Source organism: Herpailurus yagouaroundi, unplaced genomic scaffold, assembly GCF_014898765.1.
Source record: "Herpailurus yagouaroundi ecotype Mexico unplaced genomic scaffold, PumYag 140, whole genome shotgun sequence".
Lineage (NCBI taxonomy): Eukaryota > Metazoa > Chordata > Mammalia > Carnivora > Felidae > Herpailurus > Herpailurus yagouaroundi.
Genome location: NW_024412395.1, coordinates 6,013,670 through 6,037,311, shown reverse-complemented (window position 1 = coordinate 6,037,311; position 23,642 = coordinate 6,013,670). Strand labels below are relative to the sequence as shown.

The 23,642-nt window shown below is 42.2% G+C and overlaps 1 protein-coding gene across 1 annotated transcript in view; it reads left to right on the top strand.

The window, feature by feature from the left end:
• The window catches only part of CNTNAP5 (contactin associated protein family member 5), a 777,640-nt gene that overhangs the window by 538,000 nt on the left and 215,998 nt on the right, over positions 1-23,642 (top strand). The window lies entirely within an intron of this gene.

Here is a 23,642-nt window from a genome sequence, read left to right as displayed (position 1 = left end):
CAGTTGTTCATCAGTGAAATGGGCAAAGTAGTTCCTTCCTCCCAGAGTTGAAGGTTAGACACAATCATGAGTATTGGAGGAATCAGCAAGGCTAGTTACCCAGTAGGTGCCCAACAAGAAAAGTGAATTACTTGCATTTTTCCAGCCACTCCTTCCTAAAGTGCAGAAAGACATAGTAAGAATCAATTATTGCACGGATTTAGAAACAATCTATGATCACTAACTTATTCTGCAAAATAATTCTACAAAGCCCAAACCTGATGTAATAGTTTCTTAAAAATTCAGCAGTGCAAGTACCCTCACCATCGTGAGGGTCACTCATTGGCGCATACGCGTTGTGTGTGTTTGTTCCGAGCACTGGCCTTTGGAAATGACAACAGAATCATGTAATAAAGCAGAAAAGCAGGGGCTATTAAAGCTCATTGCTTCTTCAGGCCTCAGGCGTCCCTGCAACAAGGCAAGCACATTCCCTGAGCTCCTTCTGTAGCCACAGACTGGCCTTGGCACGGAGGATATGCGGAGAAATTAGATACAGCCACTCTCATTTATGAGGCAGGAATATCGGGAGAAATGTCGGGCATATCACAGGTAGAAATGCAAGCAAACCATTGCAAAAATGGTGATTATGGGCACTTTGCAATTTGTTCATCTGGATGCAAACGACCAAAGTTTTTCTGCAGAAGATGCTATTTACACGGATTTAGAAGCATTTCCTTGCATCTCCTTAACACTTAGTGCGTCTCTCCAACCTGCACGTATGCTGCTTCCCAACTAGCCCATAATATAGTTAGAAACCGTGGGACTGTTTTCTTTTCATTGTTATGGTAACCTATAGGGCTAACCTGGAGCTAGTTTTCTCCCTGGATCTTGGTTATTTTCCAAATGTAATTAACAAATGGATCTCCAGCAGTTCCTGCTAAGAATACAGACTTTCTAGCTGAGGACATTCGAAATTAGTAAACGCCCTTTTACTGAGCCCCGTAAGTGATTCCGATGCAAGTTGTCCCTGGTCTACGCTTTACCAAAAAATGGAGGAAGTGATTTAGCTGAAGAGTGAGGACGAGGAGAGTGGTTCCTGCTGCTGAGAGATCAGGTGTGGTCACTCAGCTTCGACCAACTTCGGGAGCTGAACTGAGAGCTTACCAATACCATCTCTTTCCCTCCTCACCATAAAAATCCGAGGTAGATATTTTTATCTCTGTCTTAATAGAAGGAAAGAGAAGATGAGAACTTCGTGACTTTCTCGAGGTCATAAATACTGGAGCTAATAGTCAAGACTCAGGAAGCAAACAAAACCTTCTGGTGCAGTAATAATTTATATCACTAAAACATTAATTGGATACTTGTATTGCTTATGTTTTGCTTTACACAGTGATGCAATTTTTGTTATAAAGTAAATCAATATTAATTATAGAAAATTTAAGGAGAAAAGCAACGTATCAAGAAAATGTTGAAGTGACCCCTCAGCCACAACCCAGAGACTGCTGTTGGTACTCTGTTGTTAGGATTTCCTTGGGATTTTTTTTTTTTTTCTGTGAATGTGTATGTGTATTTCTTCTGTGAATGTACCTGTTTTTTAAATATATATTTTAAAATCAAGCATCAACTTTCCTTTTTGTCATTAAATATTTTGAATTTATTTTTTGTTTTTTAACATTTATTCATTTTTGAGAGTGAGAGAGACAGAGCATGATCAGGGGAGGGGCAAAGGGAGGGAGACACGGAATCCGAAGCAGGCTCCAGGCTCTGAGCTGTCAGCACAGGACCCAACAAGGGGCTTGAACCCACGAAGTGTGAGATCATGACCTGAGCTGAAGTCGGACGCTTAAGTGACTGAGCCACCCAGGCGCCCCTGAAAAATTTTTTTTTACATTTATTTATTTTTGAGAGAGAGACAGAGCACGAATGGGGGAGGGGCAGAGGGCAAGGGAGACAAAGATTCCTATGCAGGCTCTAGGCTCTTAGCTGCCAGCACAGAGTCTGACTCGGGGCTTGAACGCACAAACCATGAGATCATGCATGACCTGAGCCGAAGTCAGATGCTTAACCGACTGAGCCACCCAGGCGCCCCATGCCATTAAAATATTTTGAAAATAAAATATATAAATTAAGTGTAGCTTTAAATTTTTAAACTCTTCAAACTAATGCAAGTTCAGGGACACAAAGGGTGTCATTGATTCATAGGTCTCATTTACATGGAGCTCCCTGCCTCTCATTGGAAACATTTCTCTCAGGGCTTCTGTAGGATGTTTTGTCCAAGAATGGCTAAAGATGAATTTTCACTTGTATTTAAAGGTTGCTATTTTGCTGATGTGATACTGAAGGAATCAGGACCTCAGAGTTGTGTTCGGGAATGGATAGGCTTGATTATCCCTGATCAGGCAATTCTTTTACATACGGTTTTTGGTTATGTGCAGTTGCAAAACATAGAGGTTTTGCTTTTGTTTTTGTTTTTGTTTTCTAAAAGAACTATAGAAATAAAAGCAAACCTCGGCACAAGCTGAATTCTGTAATTGTCATATTTGACATTTCTAAAAACATAAATATAATGATCACATACATTTTTTTTTTATTTATACATGTTAAATGTTCTTAACTATGAGTGATTTGTAACACCTGTAAAAATGTGACAAAGGGGTCCAGGGAAAGGAGGGTCCAGGAGAAGGGAGAGAGGAAATGGACAGCGAGAACCAAGAGAACTGAACAGGGGTGGGGTAGGGTGGAGGGGAGACTCATTCTGCTTAGGATCCGGTTTCTGAAAACAAAAAGTTGCTGTTCTCTGCACTTTTCAGCAGCATTACTGGGGTAACCCAGAGAGTGTAAATGACACCGGAAGGCAGGGAACCTTGTGCTAGTCAGCTGAGTGTCCCTGGCCTACTTGTCCATAAATAAGGTCTGGGATCCTAAAATAAGGATCTGGGGCCAGGTGGTCTCACAGGCCTTCCTCATTTAGAATTCCATGAGAGATCATTTGAGGTTCAACCGAAAAGGGGACGTTTCTCCTAAGAAGTCTATGGATACTTGCAAACAAATGTCATGAAAGTGAAGAGGGACAGATTTTAGTCTTGGAAAACAGGAAATTCGAATCCAAAATACATCTCTCTTTACAATGTACCCTGGGCAGGGGAGGGCATGAGCTCCCTTTCCTAATGGCAAGGTGGTGCCTCACCACTCCCGGGAGATTAAGTCTGTGCATGTCACCTAGGACAGGGTGATCTTGGGGAGATGACCTCCCAGATGCTCACAGAGTAACTGCCCCATTCACTGGATGGCAGCATAATCTCTGCACAGGGACAGTATGCCAATGTATGGGAGTAACCTAAGGGGGCGATTAGATTTATGTATAAAGTGGACTGTATCTGAACCTCTACACATTTTGATCCTGTGCCTGCCATACCTCATACTGTGTTCCAAGCCAGTTCACCATGGAGCTAGTGGGTAGGAGAGAAGGAAGGGCCACTGTTTGGATGGAGTGTTGAGTCAAATCATGGATGAGGAAGATAAAGAGGAAGCTTCTGCAGGAATGCACATGTGGGCTACTTCTAACATCTCTATATATGATTTACCATTCAGTTCAGCTTAGTGTATATTTGCACATTTCAGGCACTGTGCAGATTGCCAAGGATACAAAATAGTGTCTGCATCAGCTTCTCTTGGCTGCTATAACATTGAGTGGCTTAAAAATACCAAGAAGTGTATGCATCACAGTTCTGGAGGGTAGAAGTCCAAAATCAAGGTGCTATAGGGCCACACCTCTTCTGAAACCTGTAGGGGAGAATCCTCCCTTGGTTCTTCTGGCTTCTGCCGGCTCACCCACCTTTGAGCATTCCTAGGCCATAGCAGCAGCCTTCAGTGACTGCCTCCCAGCGATTGTCACCCTGCTTCTGTGTGACATAGTCACAGGTAACTTTCTCCTCTCATGTATCCTCTTATAAATAGGACACCAGTCATATTGGATTAGGACCCCTCCTAATGGAGTATGACCTCATCTTAAGTTGATTCCATTTGCAAAGAACCTATTTCCAACTGAGGTCATGCTCGCAGGTGCCGAGGGTTAGAATTTCAGGAGGACAGAATTCTACCCCTAATGGTATCATTTCAGTCTTCTTCACAGGTTAGTCATGGAGCAGACATAGTGGAAATTATAATATAAGGATAATGACAGGAAGTGTATCGTGTTCTTCCAGCCTCTTGTGGAGTGGAAGGGTTTTTGGGCAGGCAGGCAATGCATGTTTCTGATACCTGGAGGGGGAGCACTAACGGACCGGAAGCAGAGACGAAAGAGGGCATTTCCAGGAAGAGCAAATGAATGTCAGGAACAAAGTTCAAGGGTCTCGAGCCTGCATATTTGTGGGGGCCACAAAACTCACCAAGATGAGTCACAAGTTTAGAACACTGAAAAACTAATCAAATTGCATGAATAGGAAAGGATCAGTTTTACTTGAGCAGGGATAAGCAAAAGCTGTTGCAGGTCCGTAATCTGAACGAAAGTTTCCCAGCGAGGAAATCTACTGCGTCAATTCTGGGGAAAAGAAGGAATGTTTTATTATAGACAGTTACTGAGCATGTCAGACTAGTAAAATGTCTCTGAGTGAAAGATGAACTACTTTCTGAACACTAGCCACAGGATGCCATCCTCAGAGCATTCGTAGGTGTTAGCACTGTTCCTTTATATTGAGGACAGTGGATCTCTCACAGGGCTTGCTCAGATTAGGGACTGTTTACAAAGGTGTGAGCCTACCAAAGGAAATTATGGGAAGGGGACCACAGAACAGAGCTAGTAACAGAGGGGCTGTTCCCACCCTCAGGCCCAGGGAGGTGAAGGGAGGGAGAGTTGCCGGAGTAGGAAGGAGAGCAGCATATGGAGAGGTTGACAGAACTATGGCCTCTTGTGTGGGAGTAGCCAGCAAAGAGCTTGGGGAATGGCCTCGATCTCCCCTTGGTCCTACCAGTCTGTTTCCCATGTCTCCACGGACAACCCAGCTAGAATTCAGAAGGCAAGAGCACTTGCTGATGTAATGTTTTTCAGCAGCCTTCCTGGGCACAGAGAAGGCAGCAGAAGGAGAGAGGGTGTATTGGCAGGGCAAATGGAAAATACCCATGGTAGCCTGTTTAAGGAACTGTGTAAAGAAGGTTGGGGAAACAAATGATTAGAATTCGTCAAGGATCAAGGATGGCAGTGAGGCAGAGGGCTGTCAGTGAAACCCACAAAGCATGCAAATATATGAAACATGGATTTGTTCAATAGATTCCAACCTGAGGCAGATAGGACCTCCCTTTGTGGGCTGAATGGGAGTGAGGTTAAGATGAATGAAAGAAGCACACACTGAACAAGAGACAGAGAGAAGTAATCGACTAAAAGTTGCTAAGTCACTCAGTTGGTGAATTACTGAAGGACACATAGAACACCAAGAGAAACCATGGCATACTAAAATGTAATGTTTGGTTAAAAAGGAGACCTGGGCCCCATACCACTACCTACCTGGTGTTAAAATTTCCCTGGCCTGAATGTGGGTAATTTTAGCCAATGATGTGAAGTTTGTGATCATGTTTGGCTGTGTCAGTCTAATTGGGCAAGTATGTAGGAGGGCATTTAACACAAGTAATCTAGGCAGACTCAGAACTAGTTTACTGGATGAAAATGCATGTAAGGTGGGCTTGCAGGGTGGGTTAGAAGCCATCAGGAAGTGAGAGAGTTCTGGGCACTGGGGTCAGTACAAAGGAGAAGATAGGAATGGAGACAGAGAAGGGCACAGAAAGCAGTTGAAATCAGGGAACATCTGAGGAATCTGTGCAAGAACTTGGGGTTGGAAGATACGAGAAGGAGGCTTCTCAGATGTTTCCTTCTTCCCTCAGTGCAATGGTTAGTTTTATGTTTCAGCTTGGTTAGATCGTAGTGCCCAGATATTTGGTCAGTAATTATCATTAACATTTCTGTTAGGGTGTTTTTTTTTAGATGAGTTTAAGATTTTAATCAGTGATCTGTGAATAAGACAGATTACCCACCAAAATGCGGATGGACCTCATCTGATTAGTTCAAGGCCTAAGTAGAACAGAGACTGACTTCCAACAAACAAAAAGAAACTCTGCCAGCAGATGGCCGTCAGACTCCAACTGCAACTTTTTGCTGGGTCTCCAACCTTCTGGTTTACCCTGCAGACATTGAATTTACAAAGAAAGCCTCCATGATCTTGTGAGCCAATTCCTTAAAATTGATTAATTGCTTGATAGATGATAGACTTAGATAGAGATATAAGTAGATATTAATCCTCATATTCTATTGGCTCTGTTTCTCTGGACAACTGGACTTGAAGTACCTGTATTTTGGGTGCTCCCACTCTGTGCTCTCCTCTCATTTCTTTGTATTTCCATCCTGATGCCAACCATACTGCATCATAAACATCAGTGTTTACTTGTGTGTTCCTATGGATCTGTGAGCTCCTTGATGGAAAATTAGGGACAGAGTATGATGAATCCTGGTTCTACTTTGTGCATGCTCCAGTGAGCTCATTGTAAATGGAACTCTGAGAAATTGCAGCCAAATTAAAGATTAATTTTGACCTTTTCTCTTTTTGCTTTCCCACTTCCCCTAATTTATCTTAGATTAAGGTCCTGTCCTATTAAATCAATAGCAGTCTGGAACTGTGGATACTGACTCAATGTCTGATTTAAGTGGGCTTGACTCATTTCTACTATGTGGAACATCTTCTACAAATCCAAGAGTACCTGTGCCCAACTGTTCCCCATTGCCTCCAAGACCTCCCATTGATAGCCTTCCCCAAATCCCTTCTTATCTTCAAATACGGGAATGACCAGTGGGAGTAGCACATGTGTTGGAGTCACATTGGAATTTAAATTCTAGTGCCAGCATATTCCAGCTGTGTGACCTTGGACAAGTCGGTTAGCATTTCTGGACCTTGGTTTCCTTATCAGTAAAATGGAGATGATAAAAAATGGCTGCCTTCAAAGGTTCATTTGAGGATTATAATATATATGAGAACTTCCTAGTTTCAAAAAGTAGATGGTCATGAAATAGGGTAACCAAATACCCTGGTATAATTATTAATCATGCCCTCACTGCTGTCCTAGTATAGATGGTATCTGTATACTCCTACTAGCTGTAAAAGATAGGTGTGCACCCTTGCCAGCGATAAAGTCTGTGCTGCTTTCTGCAGGAGTCATGAGATTTCTGAGGCTCGAGAAACCTGGAGGTAGCATTTCTGAGGGGAAGCTTCTAGTATTTATAAAGCAGAACTAGAAAGGTGAGGCATTCCAACAAGATTTTCTTTAGAACTTGACATTTACACTCATTCTATGTAGCTTCCATTGTGCCATGTTTAATGTTAACAGGATACCTTGTCAACATGTTAAAAGATGTTTCCCAGGCACACACAGTTTTTCCTTTGTACAGTACAATTGTATACGGATATGCAAAATTGTTTGTTTAAAACCAGTAACAAAAACGCATTGATTTTCTCTCTTGATGAATACAATAACAATTTCATGTATCTAGACCTGCACGGCAATCATCAGCCATTGAAAGGAATTTACAAGGAATGTTTAGTCAAATCTCTAAAGCAAAACTTGTTTTTCATTCTCAAACAGCTCATAATCCATTTGCAAACCACCTTACAAGTCGCCATGTCTTATCACTCTCATTATTATGATGCTCTGTTTCTCCCTTCTTTGGCAGCAGGATCTGTTTTCATTAAAACTCATCAAAGCATGCATAATGGAGTAGGTAGAGAAGCTGCAATTGAGGTCTCTCTAATATTCCTGCACATAATTGTGCAGTGTGATTGCAGGTAATAGATTATCATCCAGACTGTTGACAAAAAGAAAGAAATGCATCCATTCAGTTAGGTCTAACAGTTCGCGGCCTCGCTTTGAAGTTAGAGCAATGCCAGAGAGTTTACTGTTTGTGTATGGACTGTACAAAGGTCTGTAAGTATATAGGAAATTAGGAAATAAGAGTTACCTATGACATTGTATAGAACCAACTTATGGCACATTTATCTCTCCCTGATTTGCTTAGTACATTGGTAATTTTCGGCAGCTGGATTTTACACGAAAGAGAGGTAAAATTTAGTTGTTGATGACTTGCCCATCTATAATAAAGTTCTGTCCTCATGCCTCCTATTGGCATTCCCCTTCAGGCTTCTACCCCAAACACTCCACTTCTTACACACACATACACACACAGGCACACACACACACACACACAACAAAAAAAGGAAGTATTAACTTCCCTGCCAAAGTCGTCTACAGGAACAATTGAGGCTCAGGTTCTCAAGCTTGTCTCTCATCATAAGTTAGATAGCTGTCATTACAGAAATATAGTTGCCAAAAAAATTGTCATTCGATTACAGACTTCATACAGTTGTGCTGAATATCTGCTGCTATTGGGCTAGTTCCAGATGCAATACTGGAAAGTAACTGGAATTGGTTTTGCTTTGCAAATATGTTAATGAGGCTAGAAAGTTACAGAAACAAGATCCCAAGTATAGCCAGCAGACTTAAAGCTGTTCCTGCTAGGTATGCTGTGTGTCTTACCAGAGGGTCCCAAGGCCTGGGACGTACACTCTCCTCTAGGACTTTGAATCACTATGCATTGCTTGTCTGCTCTGGGCCAGGCACTGAGGATATAGAAATGAATAAGATATGGTCCCCCAGCGGTGCCTGGCTGGCTCAGTAGGTTAAATGGCCAGCTCTTGATTTCAGCCCAGGTCATGGTCTCACGGTTTGTGAAATCAAGCCCCGTGTCAGACTCTGCTCTGACACAGTGGAGCCTGCTTGGGATTCTCTCTCTCCTCTCTCTGCCCTTCCCCTGTGCTCTCTCTCTCTCTCTCTCTCTCAAAATATATAAATAAGCTTTTAAGAAGAATGATATGGTTTCTCAAGTCCACAAAGTTTATAATCTCATGTCCTTGTTGTACACACACACACACACACACACACACACACGCACACACACACACACAGGTGCCTGGGTGGCTCAGTCGGTAAAGTATCTGACTCTTGTTTTCGGCTCAGCTCATCATGTTACGTAGCCTGCTTGTGATTCTCTTTCTCCCTCTTTCTCTTTGCTTCTCTCTCTCTCTCTCTCTCTCTCTCTCAAAATAAATAAATAAAACCACCTTGTCCTCAGCCTTCCCCAGTCTGATTCATATTTCACACAACAGCTAGAGGGATCTTGTGAAAGCACAGGTCTGACCATCGCTTCCCATCCCTGTCCCCTTCTACCTGTGCAAATCCCAAGCTCCTTATTCATGACTGCCAATCTTGAAGGGCATGGCTATGAGGGTATGTGCATTCATATGCATTAATTGAAAGTCTTACAACAATTCCTGGTGCTTCTTACATACTTCAGATTATTATAATTAATATCTGTTATACTTATTGTCTTGGGACCATGCGCAAGGTCCTCATTCTTTGTATCTCTCTTCCCCTCTCTGTATATGAAGGGTGATGATAATAGCTTTCTGTGATTGGTGTGTACTCCGTTAAATGAGTTAACATTTAGAGAATGTCGGAGAGTGACTGACACCGAGCAGGTGGTGGAAGAAACATAGGACTTTCTCCTCTTCTTTCCCCTTTCCTTGGAAATGTGTCCACTCAGGCTCACTCATGAGTGACATATATGCCGTGGCTCACTAGCGGTTTAATCAGTTGGAATAATAGTTGCATTGTTGCTTATATTTCAGAGGGACAGTTTGCTTTTTATAAATTAAGTGTTTTCCGAAGGACTGTTTTCAGCTGATGAAACATGGCAGTTCCACGGCTTAGAGGAAGGAAACTTTTTGTAAGTGTCTCTGTCCCTGTTTGATATCTTATGCTGTCCACCAAGGTGTGGCGACTTCAGAGGGCTCCTAGGGCTTCCAGAAGGCTGGTCTCTTAGGCGAAGCCAGGGAGCAGATCTGCTTGTGTCCAAGGCGAGAGCTTTAAAGTGGTCTCTCTGGGCCAGTGGCAGACGGCATAATCTCCTGCTAAATTGGGCCATTAAATAAAACTACTAAGTCATAAAGCTGTAGCATTACCCTGAAATTAAAGCATTGTCACCTTTGAATTGCCAAGAATTTTAACAAGCACTTAGAGAAATTCCTTTCACACACCCATTTAGCATGGCCAGTTGACTCTGACCACGTGGATGAGAACAGAAGGCTCAGGACAAAAGATGGGGAGGGTGATTGCAATGTGACTTTCATTCATTTATTTGCTTATTCGTTCATTCACACACCCTCCCTTACAAACTCACACACTGCTTTCCATGTCCCCTTCCGTATTCATCCCCCACTTCTAGGAGGGGCCTGGTCAGTGCCTAAAAGAGTAGTTCTTCTTAAGATCTGAACACAGAACCTATCCTGACACCTTCCTGGTGGACTTTTCACAACACATTTTTATTGCAGATACCTGGTGATTCTTTCCTTTTAGTGCTGTGAGGATCAGGGCACAGTCCGGTCAACCAGTGTTTACTGAGGCTGCCTGGTACTTAGTGCTGTACAATCCACTGTGAATCACTACCCTCAACGTCCAAGGATCTCATATTTAACTTCTAGCTCTTAAAGCACTTTTATCTAGGCCATTCTATTTAAGTCATGTGCTTATCTTGTAGATACTTGACAGCCATGGTATTCCGGGCACATTAAATTCTATGAGACTCAGTTTCCTCATCTGTATAATAGGGATGATCAGTTACCCTTACCTCAGTGTGCTGATGTGTACGTTGCATAAAAGTAAATGAGCATTGTGCATATAGACTCAGTACAATCTGTGACAGTGTCTAAGAGCTTCTAAAATAGAAGTCATTATCAACAAGTACTGCCATCATAGCAGGATCTAGATGCCAAAGGAATTCAGAGAGAGGAGCAATCAAGAAAGGCTTCCCTGGAGACGTAGGGCTTGGGTTTGACTTTGAAAGATAGGTGTCCCTGGGCTGGACAGAGAGGGGAAAAGGAGGAAAATCAATCCTGTTGAGAGCAGCAGGGTCCCGTATGTGGGGATGTAATGAGCAGGTACCCAAGAGCCCTTGGCCTTTTTGAGGGCTCCTGGCTCACCTGTGAATGCTGATGCAGTGCCACCATTGGGCAGGACACTTTCCTTGTCTGGAAGAGTGAAATAACAAGTGTCAGTCAAAGGTGCCTCCCCAAACGCTTGCTTTCTTTTGTTCACTTTTGCTCTGAGCCCAGGATTCCAGGGAGAGATCATGAATCAAAGTCAGTCTAGACATTCCAAACTATAAAACAGCCAGGATGTGCTAGCAGCTTGTGATTCTACGCTCTGTGAAGTAGGGGAAGCAGAGGGTCCATTTGTCTGGGAGCCTTGTTCCTCCTTCTCAAGTCACGGGAGCACCAGTCAGCCTTGTGCTGTCAGTATGCAAGCATTTGGATATGTTACATGTATTTGCAGAAAGAAGCTGGCAAAAGACATTGGCTGGTTAGTGGCCTGGGGGACAGTTCCACATGGGTTTAACAGTGCCAGGTCTGAATGTTCTGTCTAGACCTCAGGTCTTGGGTCTTGTACCTGGTTCTGTTCTTCTGGGATACCATTCCCTCACCTCCTTCTTTAGACCAGGCTCTCCTCTCTTTCTCTTACGAAGCTTCTTGGCCTATAACAATTCTCATGACTCCACCTTCAATGCATGTAATAGACTAACATACACCAAATCTAGCGTGGTCGTAAAGAGCTTGGGCTTGGTTTGAATCCAACCACTGATACTTCTTAGTTTTCTCGATTTTGGTGATGTTAAGTTACTCAGCTTCTCTGTTCCTGAGTTTCCTCTCTGTAATGAATAATATAACCTATTTTTTAAGGTGGTTATGAAGTTTATATGAGATCATGATAACCCGTAAGAAAAAAAATGCCTGGCATTATATACCTAATACATGATAATTGTTACTTATTTTTACTACCCTATCATCAGCAACCTTGACTCTGGTTTCTGGGGATGCAGTAATGAAAATAATAACTAATTACTTTTATAAGCGCACAACACCTGATATACTGAAAGCACTCATGAAAATTAATTCAACATTATTAATAAATATGCACTTGAGAATGGATGCGCTACCATGTATGAACGGTTGAGTTTGATACTAATTTTTGCCACTTGATAATTAGTTGGATAATTAGTCCTCAGCCATGTGTGTGTTGGTATAAGGGCACATGCACAAGAATTTGTCAGAGCACAGTGGAATAGCTTGGAACACTTACTACAGGCGTAGTGCTGCACAAAGCATTATCTTTTCCTCCCAAATGTGTTTATTCTAAAATGTTCAAACTGGGGCGCCTGGGTGGCGCAGTCGGTTGAGCGTCCGACTTCAGCCAGGTCACGATCTCGCGGTCCGTGAGTTCGAGCCCCGCGTCGGGCTCTGGGCTGATGGCTCGGAGCCTGGAGCCTGTTTCCGATTCTGTGTCTCCCTCTCTCTCTGCCCCTCCCCCGTTCATGCTCTGTCTCTCTCTGTCCCAAAAATAAATAAATGTTGAAAAAAATTAAAAAAAAATAAATAAAATAAATAAAATGTTCAAACTTACAGAAAAGTTGAAAGAACACTAAAATGAACACCCATACGCCTTTCACCCAACTTTTCCAAGTGTTAAAATTCTGCCATACTTGCTCATTTGTGTGACCTTCACTTTCTCTCTCTCTCTCTCTCTCTCTCTCTCTCTCTCTCTCCTCCCTCCCCACATCCCTTCCTCCTGGTATAAAATGCTTCTTGGGGCACCTGGGTGGCTCAGTTGGTTAAGCATCCGACTCTTGATTTCAGCTCAGGTTATGATCTCAAGGTTCATGGGATCGCGCTCCACATCAGGCTCTGTGCTGACAATGTGGAGCCTCCTTGGGATTCTTTCTCCCCATTTCTCTCTCTCCCTACCCTGCTCATGTTCTTTCTCTCAAAATAAATAAACTTAAAAAAATGTTTCTTCTTTTTTTTGTGAACTATTTGAAAGTAAGTTGTCAACATACTGATCTTTGAAACCTAAAGACTTCAGTTTATATCTTTAAGAACAAAGGTATTATCCTACATAACCACAATACTAATATCGTACATAAGAACATAAACATTATTCCAATCAAAACTGTTCAATGTAGAGTCACTCTTCTCCATACAGTGTTATCTGGTTTTGTATTTCTCTTCAGGATTCAAGCAGTGTCCACATGTTTAAATTTGATGGTCATATCCTTTTAGTCCCTTTTAACTAGAAACTCCCTTCCCCCAACCCATCTCTTCTGTATGGCTTTCATTACATTAACTTTTTGTGAAGTGTACTAGCCAGTTGTTAAGAAAAATATTCCATATTTTTTAGATTTTTTTTCTGATAATTTCTTTATCGTTGGAATGCTTTGGCAAGAAAACCTCATGGGTGATGTCTGTCCTCTTTAGTGAATCTCATTAATAGGTACATGATGTTATTGGGGCAATTTAGCCCCAACACCGGCTAACACACTCCTACCAGATCTCTGCACTGTGAAGGTGATTTATAGTCAGTGAGTTGTCTGTGGGGTTATATGCAGATGCTGTGTGAATATCTCCTTCCTCAACATATCCTCCCAATCCGGGAATGACCCTGACCCATATGTTACCACACTGGAATTTGTAAAATGTTGTTTTACTAATCCTATAATTCCTTCTGCATTTTCAGCTGTCATTCTGTACTCTTCTCTATAGAAGAGCTTTTTTTTTTTTTTTTTCAGAATAGCTTTTTATTCCTTGCCCTGCCTCCACCTCTCTTATGTCACTCTAGACTCATCTAGACTCATAAATTATTTCATTTTAAAATGTTGTTACCATTATCATGATGTTCTTTGTGTTCCAGTTTCCCCAAATGTAGCTAGTCCTACTCCGGCTAATTCTGCTCCTATGGCTTTGTTACCTGCCTCCATTAATCTTGGAGTACTTCCTTGTTTCTAGCACCAGATATTCCCTTGAACTTGCCCTACCTAGACCCAGACTCACTTTTTTCTCAAAAACAAAAACAAAAACAAAAACAACAACAACAACAAAAAAAAACATTGCTCCTTTTTTGTAGCAAATGGTATTTAAAAATTAGGATCTAGGTGTGAGGTTTTCTTATTACTTCTACTCTATTTCAGTGGACCGAACTAGAAAATGTGCATTGGTGTGTGTGTGTGTGTGTGTGTGTGTGTGTGTGTGTGTGTGCGTGTGCACACTTGTATTTAAATTATGATTTCTTATGGTTATAGCCAATGCAAATACAGCACCATTAGATTTTCCCTCATAGTTCTCTCTTCTATATGGATCTCTCTTGTCTCACAGTGAGAACCTGTCTCAACAATACCAATATATTTACTCATTTGTTCTACCTGACAATATACACAAAATAGATTCAGAGTCACATCAACCATTCGCTACCAATAACAAAATAAAGTGTAGCATTTCCTGAATTTTAATTTTTGTTCTCAGAATATATTTTACCAAGGGGGTATAGCTAGACAGAATACCTCATTGAAAAGTTACTTGAATTAATATTTCCTTATTTGTGATTATTTTGTCTGTTTAATATACAGGGAGGCTTTTTGTTTCTGCTTAATGTTCAATTTTAGGTTTTCCCTCTTTTTATTCTTTTGATTTAATCCCATATTTTGATTATGCAAAATATTTGCATGTTACAAAAGCTAAATATACATATTTATATATACTTGTATTTATATATTTACATAATATATGAATATATTTTTATATTTATATTATATATAAGATGGTTGACCAAAGATGTCTTACTCTCTCTCCTATTGTATTCACCCTCTTCTTACCCATCTTATCCAGGTCACCATTTATATTGGTTTATCCTTCCTGTGTGTATTTCTATTTCTTCCTTATTCTTGCACAAAATGTAGCATAGTCTTTGCACCTCGGTGCTTTGATCTTGTCACTTTACAGTGCTTCCTGGGCCGTATCATAAATCAGTTTAGAAAGGTGTTGTGTGGTATTTATTATAACTGCATAGTATTTCACTGTGCAAATTAACTATACTTTATTCATTCAGACACCTCGTGATAGATATGTGATTTTTTTTTTCAATATGCTGCTCTCACAACAGATATTCTGGGCTGCAGAGCAGAATTTCAAGTATATGTCTAAACATACTTTCACATCCTGTATCACTTCCCTGCTAATTTCAAGAGCTGTCACTGAAGTCAGTAAAACCCTGGTTGTGTGGGATGTTTCATTCCATGGTAAGTGAATGCCCACTGTGGGTCAGGTATTTGGCATACAACGACTTACATGACAGTCTTTTTGCCTCGTGGAACTTACCGTGTAGCAGGTGGGGGGGGGGGAGGTTGAGTAAACAGATCATTAACAATGGTTGCTGAGTAAGAAGAGAGCAGGTTGCTGGTGGAGTCAGAAGAGGCTTCCCCCTGGAGAAGACACTGGCACTCTGGCAATATCATTTATACTGTGATGAGCTCTGGAGCAGAGATGTCAGCTGAAAGAAAGACAAATCATTCCATGTGCCTCTTTGAGTTACTTTTTGTCAATCACCTCTAGAGCCAGAATCTAAAATCCGTGAGAGCAGAGTAAGTAGACAGTCTGAGATTTACAGAAGCCTTGTCTTCCTTTGTGACCTTGTGAAAGGAGATGTGAATGCTGCCCTTGGATATCCCTCCTCAGGACTAGGACCATGGGGAAGACTTTGCAGTCAACAGTCTCCCTTTTGGGCTCCTAACTTCAATCTTGGCTACAGTGGCGATTCTTTTATTTGTTTGTTTGTTTGTTTGTTTGTTTGTGAGAGGGTGCATATGGGGGAGAGGGGCAGAGGGAGAGAGAGAATGTTAAGCAGGCTCCGTGCTCAGAGTGGAGCCCGACATGAGGCCCGATCCCATGGCCCTGGGTTCATGACCGGAGCTGAAATCAAAAGTGGGACGCTCAACGGACTGAGCCACCCAGAAACCCCAACATTAGACCTTCTTTAAAAAGGGATGGAAGGGGCGCCTGGGTGGCTCAGTCGGTTAAGCGTCCGACTTCAGCCCGGGTCACGATCTCACGGTCCGTGAGTTCGAGCCCCGCGTCGGGCTCTGGGTTGATGGCTCGGAGCCTGGAGCCTCCTTCCGATTCTGTGTCTCCCTCTCTTTCTGCCCCTCCCCCGTTCATGCTCTGTCTCTCTCTGTCTCAAAAATAAATAAACATTAAAAAAAAATTAAAAAATAAAAAAGGGATGGAAACTACTACTCGTGGTGTACTTGTGTCCCAGATACCGGGCTGTATTTTCTGTGTTTATCTCATTGAAAACACATCAAGTGTGAGGTAGAGATCACTTCTTGCTTGTGTTTTGAGAAATCAGAGGTCCAGAACGGTGGAAGAGAATGTCCAGCATCATTCAGCTAGTAAGTGACAGATGTAGGAACTGGATTTAGATCTATGTGAGTGCCAATTTTTCCTCAGCATGCACCAAACAGTACCTGCTACCGATGTAGTCCTAGAGATTTCATAAGTAATACTAACAGCAACCAAAGGCGGCCCACCAGCCCCACCAGGTGATTTCCATGTGGATGGTCCTTTCTCCTGTCCCCTGCCCAGAGGGCAGGTGCAGTGGGTGTGTCCACACTCACCCCTCTGGCTCCATGCTGCCGGACTTTCAGCTTCCTTGGGACCTTCGCTCCCAGAACCAGCTGTGAATGCCTTGGGCTTAAGCGTCCAGAGTGTCATTCAGCCCCCATGCCCCTCATCTTTCCTTCCCAGTCCCTAAGATAATGCTCTGCACACTCCAGACATTTACTACATTTTCCTTGAAGAAGCCCATGAGCAACAAACAAACATGATAGGATGTGCGCGTGATCTGTTTCAACTCCCCCCCCCCCCGCCCACTCCAAGACCGTAAAACAGATTACCCAGGTCTCTGTGATCATACCACCTATTTTAAAGCAAGACAAGAGAAAAATAACCCCCCAAAAAGGTACATAAAAAGTAAAGGCTCCAGCAAAGTAGGAGAATAAATCACAGTCAAGTATGTTGTCTGGAAGTCGTAAAGCGTGGCCCGCGCAGGCAGGTGGAAGCGCAGTAATGGCCAGAGCAGCGCGTCGCTACCCTCCGCCCTCCCCCGTACCCCCCCCCCCCCCGCGCCCTGGTGTCTGTGTTCCAGCTAATGCAGGGGAGCAGGGGGCGGGTGGTGGGCAGAGCTGGGGCTGTAAACCGGTAATGCGCTCCCCTCAGCAGCAGAAGGCCAGACGCTGAAAGCAGCCACATCTGCAGTGGTTTTAGCGCCGCACGGGTGGATTCTCGCCCAGGCAGCTGGCTGATCCACCTGAGAGGGAAGACAGCTCCTGTGGGAATCCGAGGCCGTTTAAAGGAGTTGGACATTGTTTTACACCAAGTGTCCCTCTTCCCTTTACAGGTTGGGGGTGGAGGGTGCTGACCCCCTCAGCACAGGTTCCCACGCCTGTCTCTGATGCTGAAATGACCCTTTCTGATGCTCCCCGAATGGCTTCATCAGAAGGTGGACTTTGATTTACCGTCTGGTACCCAGGGCCAGGCTGTGTGTCCAGCTCCGCCCTGTACGTTTTGTTCCATCCACACATCACCACTGCTCAGAGGGTCATAACCAGTTTACAGAGGACAAGACTGAGGCTTGGGGAGGTTAAATGTCTCTGCCGTGTTCAGGAATGTAGTCCATGGCAGAGCTGGCCAGGCCTACCCATCCCAGACCCCTCGCTTTTCTCCCCCATATCTGCCTCCATTAACCAGGGAAGCCCCCGCCAAGCAGACATTTACTCAGCGGCCGTTGCCCGTGCTTTAAATGGAGAGATAAGGTACAAACATATGAAAAATTAAATAACTATCAATGCAGAATGACAAGAGATGTCAGTAGGCTGTGCATGCATAGATGGCAAATGAGTGGTACAGGCAGTGGCTTGAGGATTATTTGAACTGCCTTTACCCCTGGCATAGAAAATTCACTTTGTCAACATAGATAACTGTACCAGAAGTGACCCCAGGGACCTTAATATAGACTTGCTTTATTACAATAGGAGCATAAGTGAATTGGCACACTTTTCAAAGGACTATAAACAGCTCCCCACAGTGATTTAAGTTCAATTAAGCTGGGTATTGACAATCTGTAGACTTCCCTTCCTCCCATACGTTGTGATAGAAAAATTGCACATTTTTTTGGTCCTGCAAAGAGACAGATATGTGTGTAGAATGAGGTCTCATTAATCAGAGTTATTTCGTGTCTCTCTCTCTCCTTCTTTACTTTCCTTTTGTTTGTTCTTTCTTCTCCATGACGATCTCCATGGTAACAGATAGAACAGCTTACATCATCTATAATTACTGCTATTATTAATAATAATAATGATCATCACAATAATAATAGCAATCAGATAAAATGAGAGAAAAGATATGAAAGAAATTAAATTCTGGCTTTGTAGGTAAACAGTTTACAGCTTCTGAAATAGAGCAAGAGAAACCAGGAGGTCATGAAGAGACCCAGGATGTGCGTTCACAGAAGAATTTCTGGGGTGATTACCGGGAAGGATTTCACAAGAGAGATGATAATACACAATGTTTCAGAACATCACAGCATTTCTACTATGCAACCTCTTTTTCTTTTCTCTTGTCGATAATGTTGGTGGTCATATTGAATGTCTGTGTATATTGATCTCATAACTTGAAACTTCTTTTACATTTGGACCGTTGGACCACTACACATGCATAGAAGAGCTGCTTTGGAAGTGCTAGAGGAAAAAACCTGGCAGAAAGCAAATGGTGATTCACTAATCTTGTCCCTTGACAACAGTTTCCTGAAATCCTACGCAGTGCCCCATGACAGCCCAGGTTCTGGAGGTCTGAGAGTGAAAGGCTTCTGTTGCTCTGTCCATTCTCAAGGAAAACAGTGCATTCTCTGCTGGCAGGCTTCTCTAACACAGCCACTCCCAAACCTGCCCCCCCCCCCCCGTCTCTGGGTAATCCCACTTACTTATAATCTGAAGAGTAAGTACCATAGCCTGAGACATTTGTCTTTCTTCTATGCACAACCCCCACCCCCACCCCTAAATGATGATAAGCTTTTAAAGAGTTAGGCAGTGCATTATCCTTCGGGGCAGGTACTCCTGTGGCTGGCCCAGCACTACCTAGGCACATATTTGAAAATAAGAATGAATGATACACTTTACATTTTGGGAGATCTCATAGCTTTATGGGAAGACAGACTTCAAAACTAAATTCACAGTGCGGTTTGAGAAATGGCTTTGCCAGCCTGAATCACTATACTCTGTTATGTCTGTGAAATGATGCTATAGAATTTTATTCCACAAGCTTTCTTGATACCTCATGGCCTGTAACTCCTTGAGGAATAAAGGCAGGCATAATAGCTGGTGTGGGTCTGGCTCATGAGATCATTCACACTCACGCCAGTACATTGGACACCCTTAAACAACATCTCCCCATTTCCTCAAAGCTCTAGTAATTAAAATAGTAGGATACAGCCATAAAAATAGACACATAGACCAACAGAACAGAATGGAGAGCCCAGAATTACACCCCCCACAAATGTTTTCAATTAATATTTGACAAAGGAGCCAAGAACACTCAAAGGGGAAAGAATAGTCTCTTCAGCTAATGGTGCTGGGGAAACTGGACAGCCACATGCAAAAACAAACAAACAAACAAACAAAAACAGTTGGGCCCTTATTTATACCACTCACAAAAATTAACTCGAAATAAATTAACGACTTAAACATAACACTTGATACCATAAAAATCCCAGAAACACAGGGAAGTTGCTCCTTGACAGTGGTCTTTTCAACAGTTTTTTTCGGATATGTCATCAAAAGTAGAAACAAGAAAGGCAAAAATCGACAAGTGGGACTACATTAAACTAAAAAGTTTCTGCACAGCAAAGGAAGTGTGCAACTAAATAAAAAGGGGATCTATGAAATGGAAAATATTTGCAAACTAAGTATCACATTAAAAAAAGCAAATATATAATTGCTGTTACGATCCTTAATGAATGGGCTAGATTCCTGCCAGCTCAAAAATCTCTAAATGCAGTTTTCCCTGAAGCGGAGAATTTATCTTGGATAACTTAATACATGTATTCCTTTGAGCAAGTTAGAAAGATGGGGCTATGCTGCTTATCGTGGGACTGAATGGTAGTCAACAGGAAGAAATAATAGAGACTGGATTGGGTAGCCGAAAGTGGTATCAAGGGCAGTGTTTTCCAGGAACAACAAATTCCATTGACTACAGTCCAGGAAATGCAAGGGACACCAAATAAATACAGAGACACAGGAGACTATTCCAAAGGGAAAAGATGATTGAACAAGATGGTAATAAGTTATTAGCAGCAGCTATATGACAAGAAAATGCAGTCCATCCCACCTGCTAACCTTATTTTCCAGGTGAGCTCCCACCCTCAATTCTTTAAAGAATGAAGTCTGGGTGCTGGACCTCATGTTACAGAAGAGTTCTAATGTAGACGTTCTTTACTCTTCTGCATGCCATTCAGCCTGCCTTGTGTTCAAGTAAAACGTGATGCCAAATCACTGGGATATGATCATGGATAAAATGACTGATATTGGTATCCCATTTTCCAGTGTGGACATTTCCGAGGTTAACAACCTGCCCAAGGCCTCAGTGCTGACATTTAGCAGAATGTAGTTTCTAATCAGACAGGCAGGTGTCGAAAGCCAGGCTGCTATCTTGTGGCACCTTGAAGCCCTAGATGCATCTCTAGAGACAAGAATACATGGCCTGTGGTATAGGGTCTGGTCTGGAGGCAGACCAGTAGAGGATGATGCCTGGAGCCTGGAGGCATTCATGATGTTCTCCCAATCACAGCATTTAGAGTATATATTTCTCTGTCCCTGAGTGTAACTGGTCCTTCTTGCATTGTAGGGAAACCTCCATTGGTTTCCTTGTGTGGGAGTTCAAGTTCACAGAACTTCAAGAAAGGAGCATTTCCTAGTCCAGGTCTCTTGCAACTGGCGTGGTTTCCCCAAGGATCTGCAAAGAGAGGGCTAGTCTCAGTTTGCCCCCTACCCTCTCCTTCAGTGTCTCATGTGTCCTACTTTATGTTCTGGGAAAGAACCCAGAACTACTGGTGAACTACAGAACACAGTAAGAACTACTGTGACAGCCACCAGAGGCCGTTTCCTCCTTGATGCTATTGTTAATAATAGCAGCATCTGCTGTCTGTGGGATCCTTGTGGACAGAGCTGATATATCCTTTATATAACAGGCACATACAGATTTCTGTGGGATGCTTGATAATTCAGGCACTAATGGACCTTCTCACACAAATCCCCTCACTTTACAACCACGTGGTACAGTTGGCGTTCATTTCTGCTCTCCAGATGCTACTGATGAGGAAACTGGACTTTAGAGAAGTAATAATTTGACCAATTCTGCTTAACTAGTAACTGTCAACCTGGTACACAAATCCAGATCTTCTAACTCCAGAACCCAGTCTGTGTCCACTAATATCCACCAGCCCGTGACCAATTTGACCATCTTGAACATTTAGCTTCATGGGTTCAATTTCAGTTAAAGCACCTGTGAGTCAGTGAGTAGATTACCACCTCCGCCCACCTAGAAGACAGTTCCAAATGAATCTTTCTTGTTTGAAAATCTTTAGAGCTACAGTTCACATTGACACCCCTTAGCTAAAACTGCCTATCCCCATCTTAGACCAGACATCAGGGGCATCAGGCACCAAAGCTAACTTTCATGAGTGGCATTGACCCTCGCCTTTAATATTTTGTCAAAGTGCAGGACTTAATCTACACCTGCTACCAGTGAAACTGAGGGGGGAAAATAACAGAAAGCAAGAAGAAATAGTATCCAATTACCTCCTTCTTTTCAGTCTTTCTTCTTCTAACTCCCAGGGGGAACAAATAATCAGAGGACAAAGGGCATCTTTGAAAGGAAAGCCAGCTAAGAAGCTCTAGGTTTCACATAATCCTCTCTCCTCTTATAACTCATCCTGCATTTGTAGGGCTTGTGATGTCTGGGTAAATCACAGGGGGCCCTTTGGACCTCTTAATTGTTCTTTTGTATCTCCTGTATATTTGCATATATCAAAAAGTGCCAGTAGTTGAGTTATTAGAACTGCCATTCACCCTCAGGTTCCAGAAGTCAGGGTTGGCAACATTAGTGGCTTTAAGATGAAATGTTGTCTCTCCTACACATCTTCCTTTTCCATCTTGCTAAAGATAGAATGTGACTCTGGCAAAATGAGTCAGTGAGTAAATGAATAAGCAAATCAATGAATGAATGCATGAATAATCAGATGAATGGATGTGTGGGTATAAGAATCTGTGTGTATTTGGAGGGAAATCTAAATTCGTAGGATTTAATGATGCTATGTGGACCACTTCTGGCATTAGATGACACAGTGAGACTGGGGACAAGTTTATTGTCTCTCTCTAAGCCTTCATATATCTATATCTCTATGAGTATGTTTGTGTCTGTATCCATAGCTGTACCTGTGTCTATGTCTCTCTGTCTCTCTATCTATCTGTATTTACCGTGTTGGAATGTTATATGTACCAGGGATAAGGTATGTAAAATGTCCTTACATGAAAAAGTAACACAATATCTATTATACATTAAACCAGGTGGTTCTTTTCTTCTTCTGAGCACCGTGGACATTTAAAAACTCTCAGTCTTTATTTCTCTGTCCACGATATTGTATTAATGAACAATCACTTTTCTCTGGTAATTATCAGTGTTTGTTTATATTGGCATGAACATTTTTTGAGTTTTATGTTAATTGATTGTGTAACATTATTTTTACAAATTAGAATCAACATCCTATCTTTACTTTCAGTCAGAATCTAATAACCTTCATTCTAATATGTTTTTTGAGAATTTATAGAACATGTAATCCTGCCTGTGTGAAACATTGGAGATATGTGGTTATCAGTGGGCTGGTTTTAGGGAATAGTCTGAAGATGATTTAGAACGTTTGAACAGAGTTTAATTTTTTGGCTGCAAGCACTATTTCCTTTTTTGAAGTTGGAAAATACTTTAGAGACAATGGAAACCAAATTTCTTTCTGTCCCTCCTTCTAATATATTGAAACAGAAGAGCAGAGCAGTAAAGTTACTTATCCCAAGTCACCCACAGAATTATGGTAGAAAAAGTATTAAAATTGGGGGTCTTGGTGGCCTGTGTTTTTCCTTTCCAGTTAAATATGCCAACAGCCACAATCCTGCTTCTTAGTAGTACTAATTAATAATAGTTACTTTCAGTATCAGCGCTTATCATTATTGTCTATAGGTGTGCCCTGGGTCATTTCTTTACTTCCTAGACCTTGATTTCCTCCTTTGTAAAACTAGGAGGTCAAAGTAGGAGGAAACCACATGATGTCTATGGTAAGTTCTTTTTCAGCTCTGAGAATCTATGAAGAGTAATGATGTTATTATGTGGGCAAGATTCTCGGATGACAAAAGCTTTTTAAGTCTTCCTATTTCCTCATTTGCTTTATTTGTGAACGTGTTCGGAATGAAATTCTATGTCCCATTTCAGTCAACGTTTTAGTGTAGGTTATTAGTACAGAATGTCTGATGGATCTCAGACCATGCCTTGCGACTTCATATGCTGGGTTGCTATTCCGTATTAAATTCCTGCTGGTATCTCTTTCTTTCTTTCTTTCTTTCTTTCTTTCTTTCTTTCTTTCTTTCT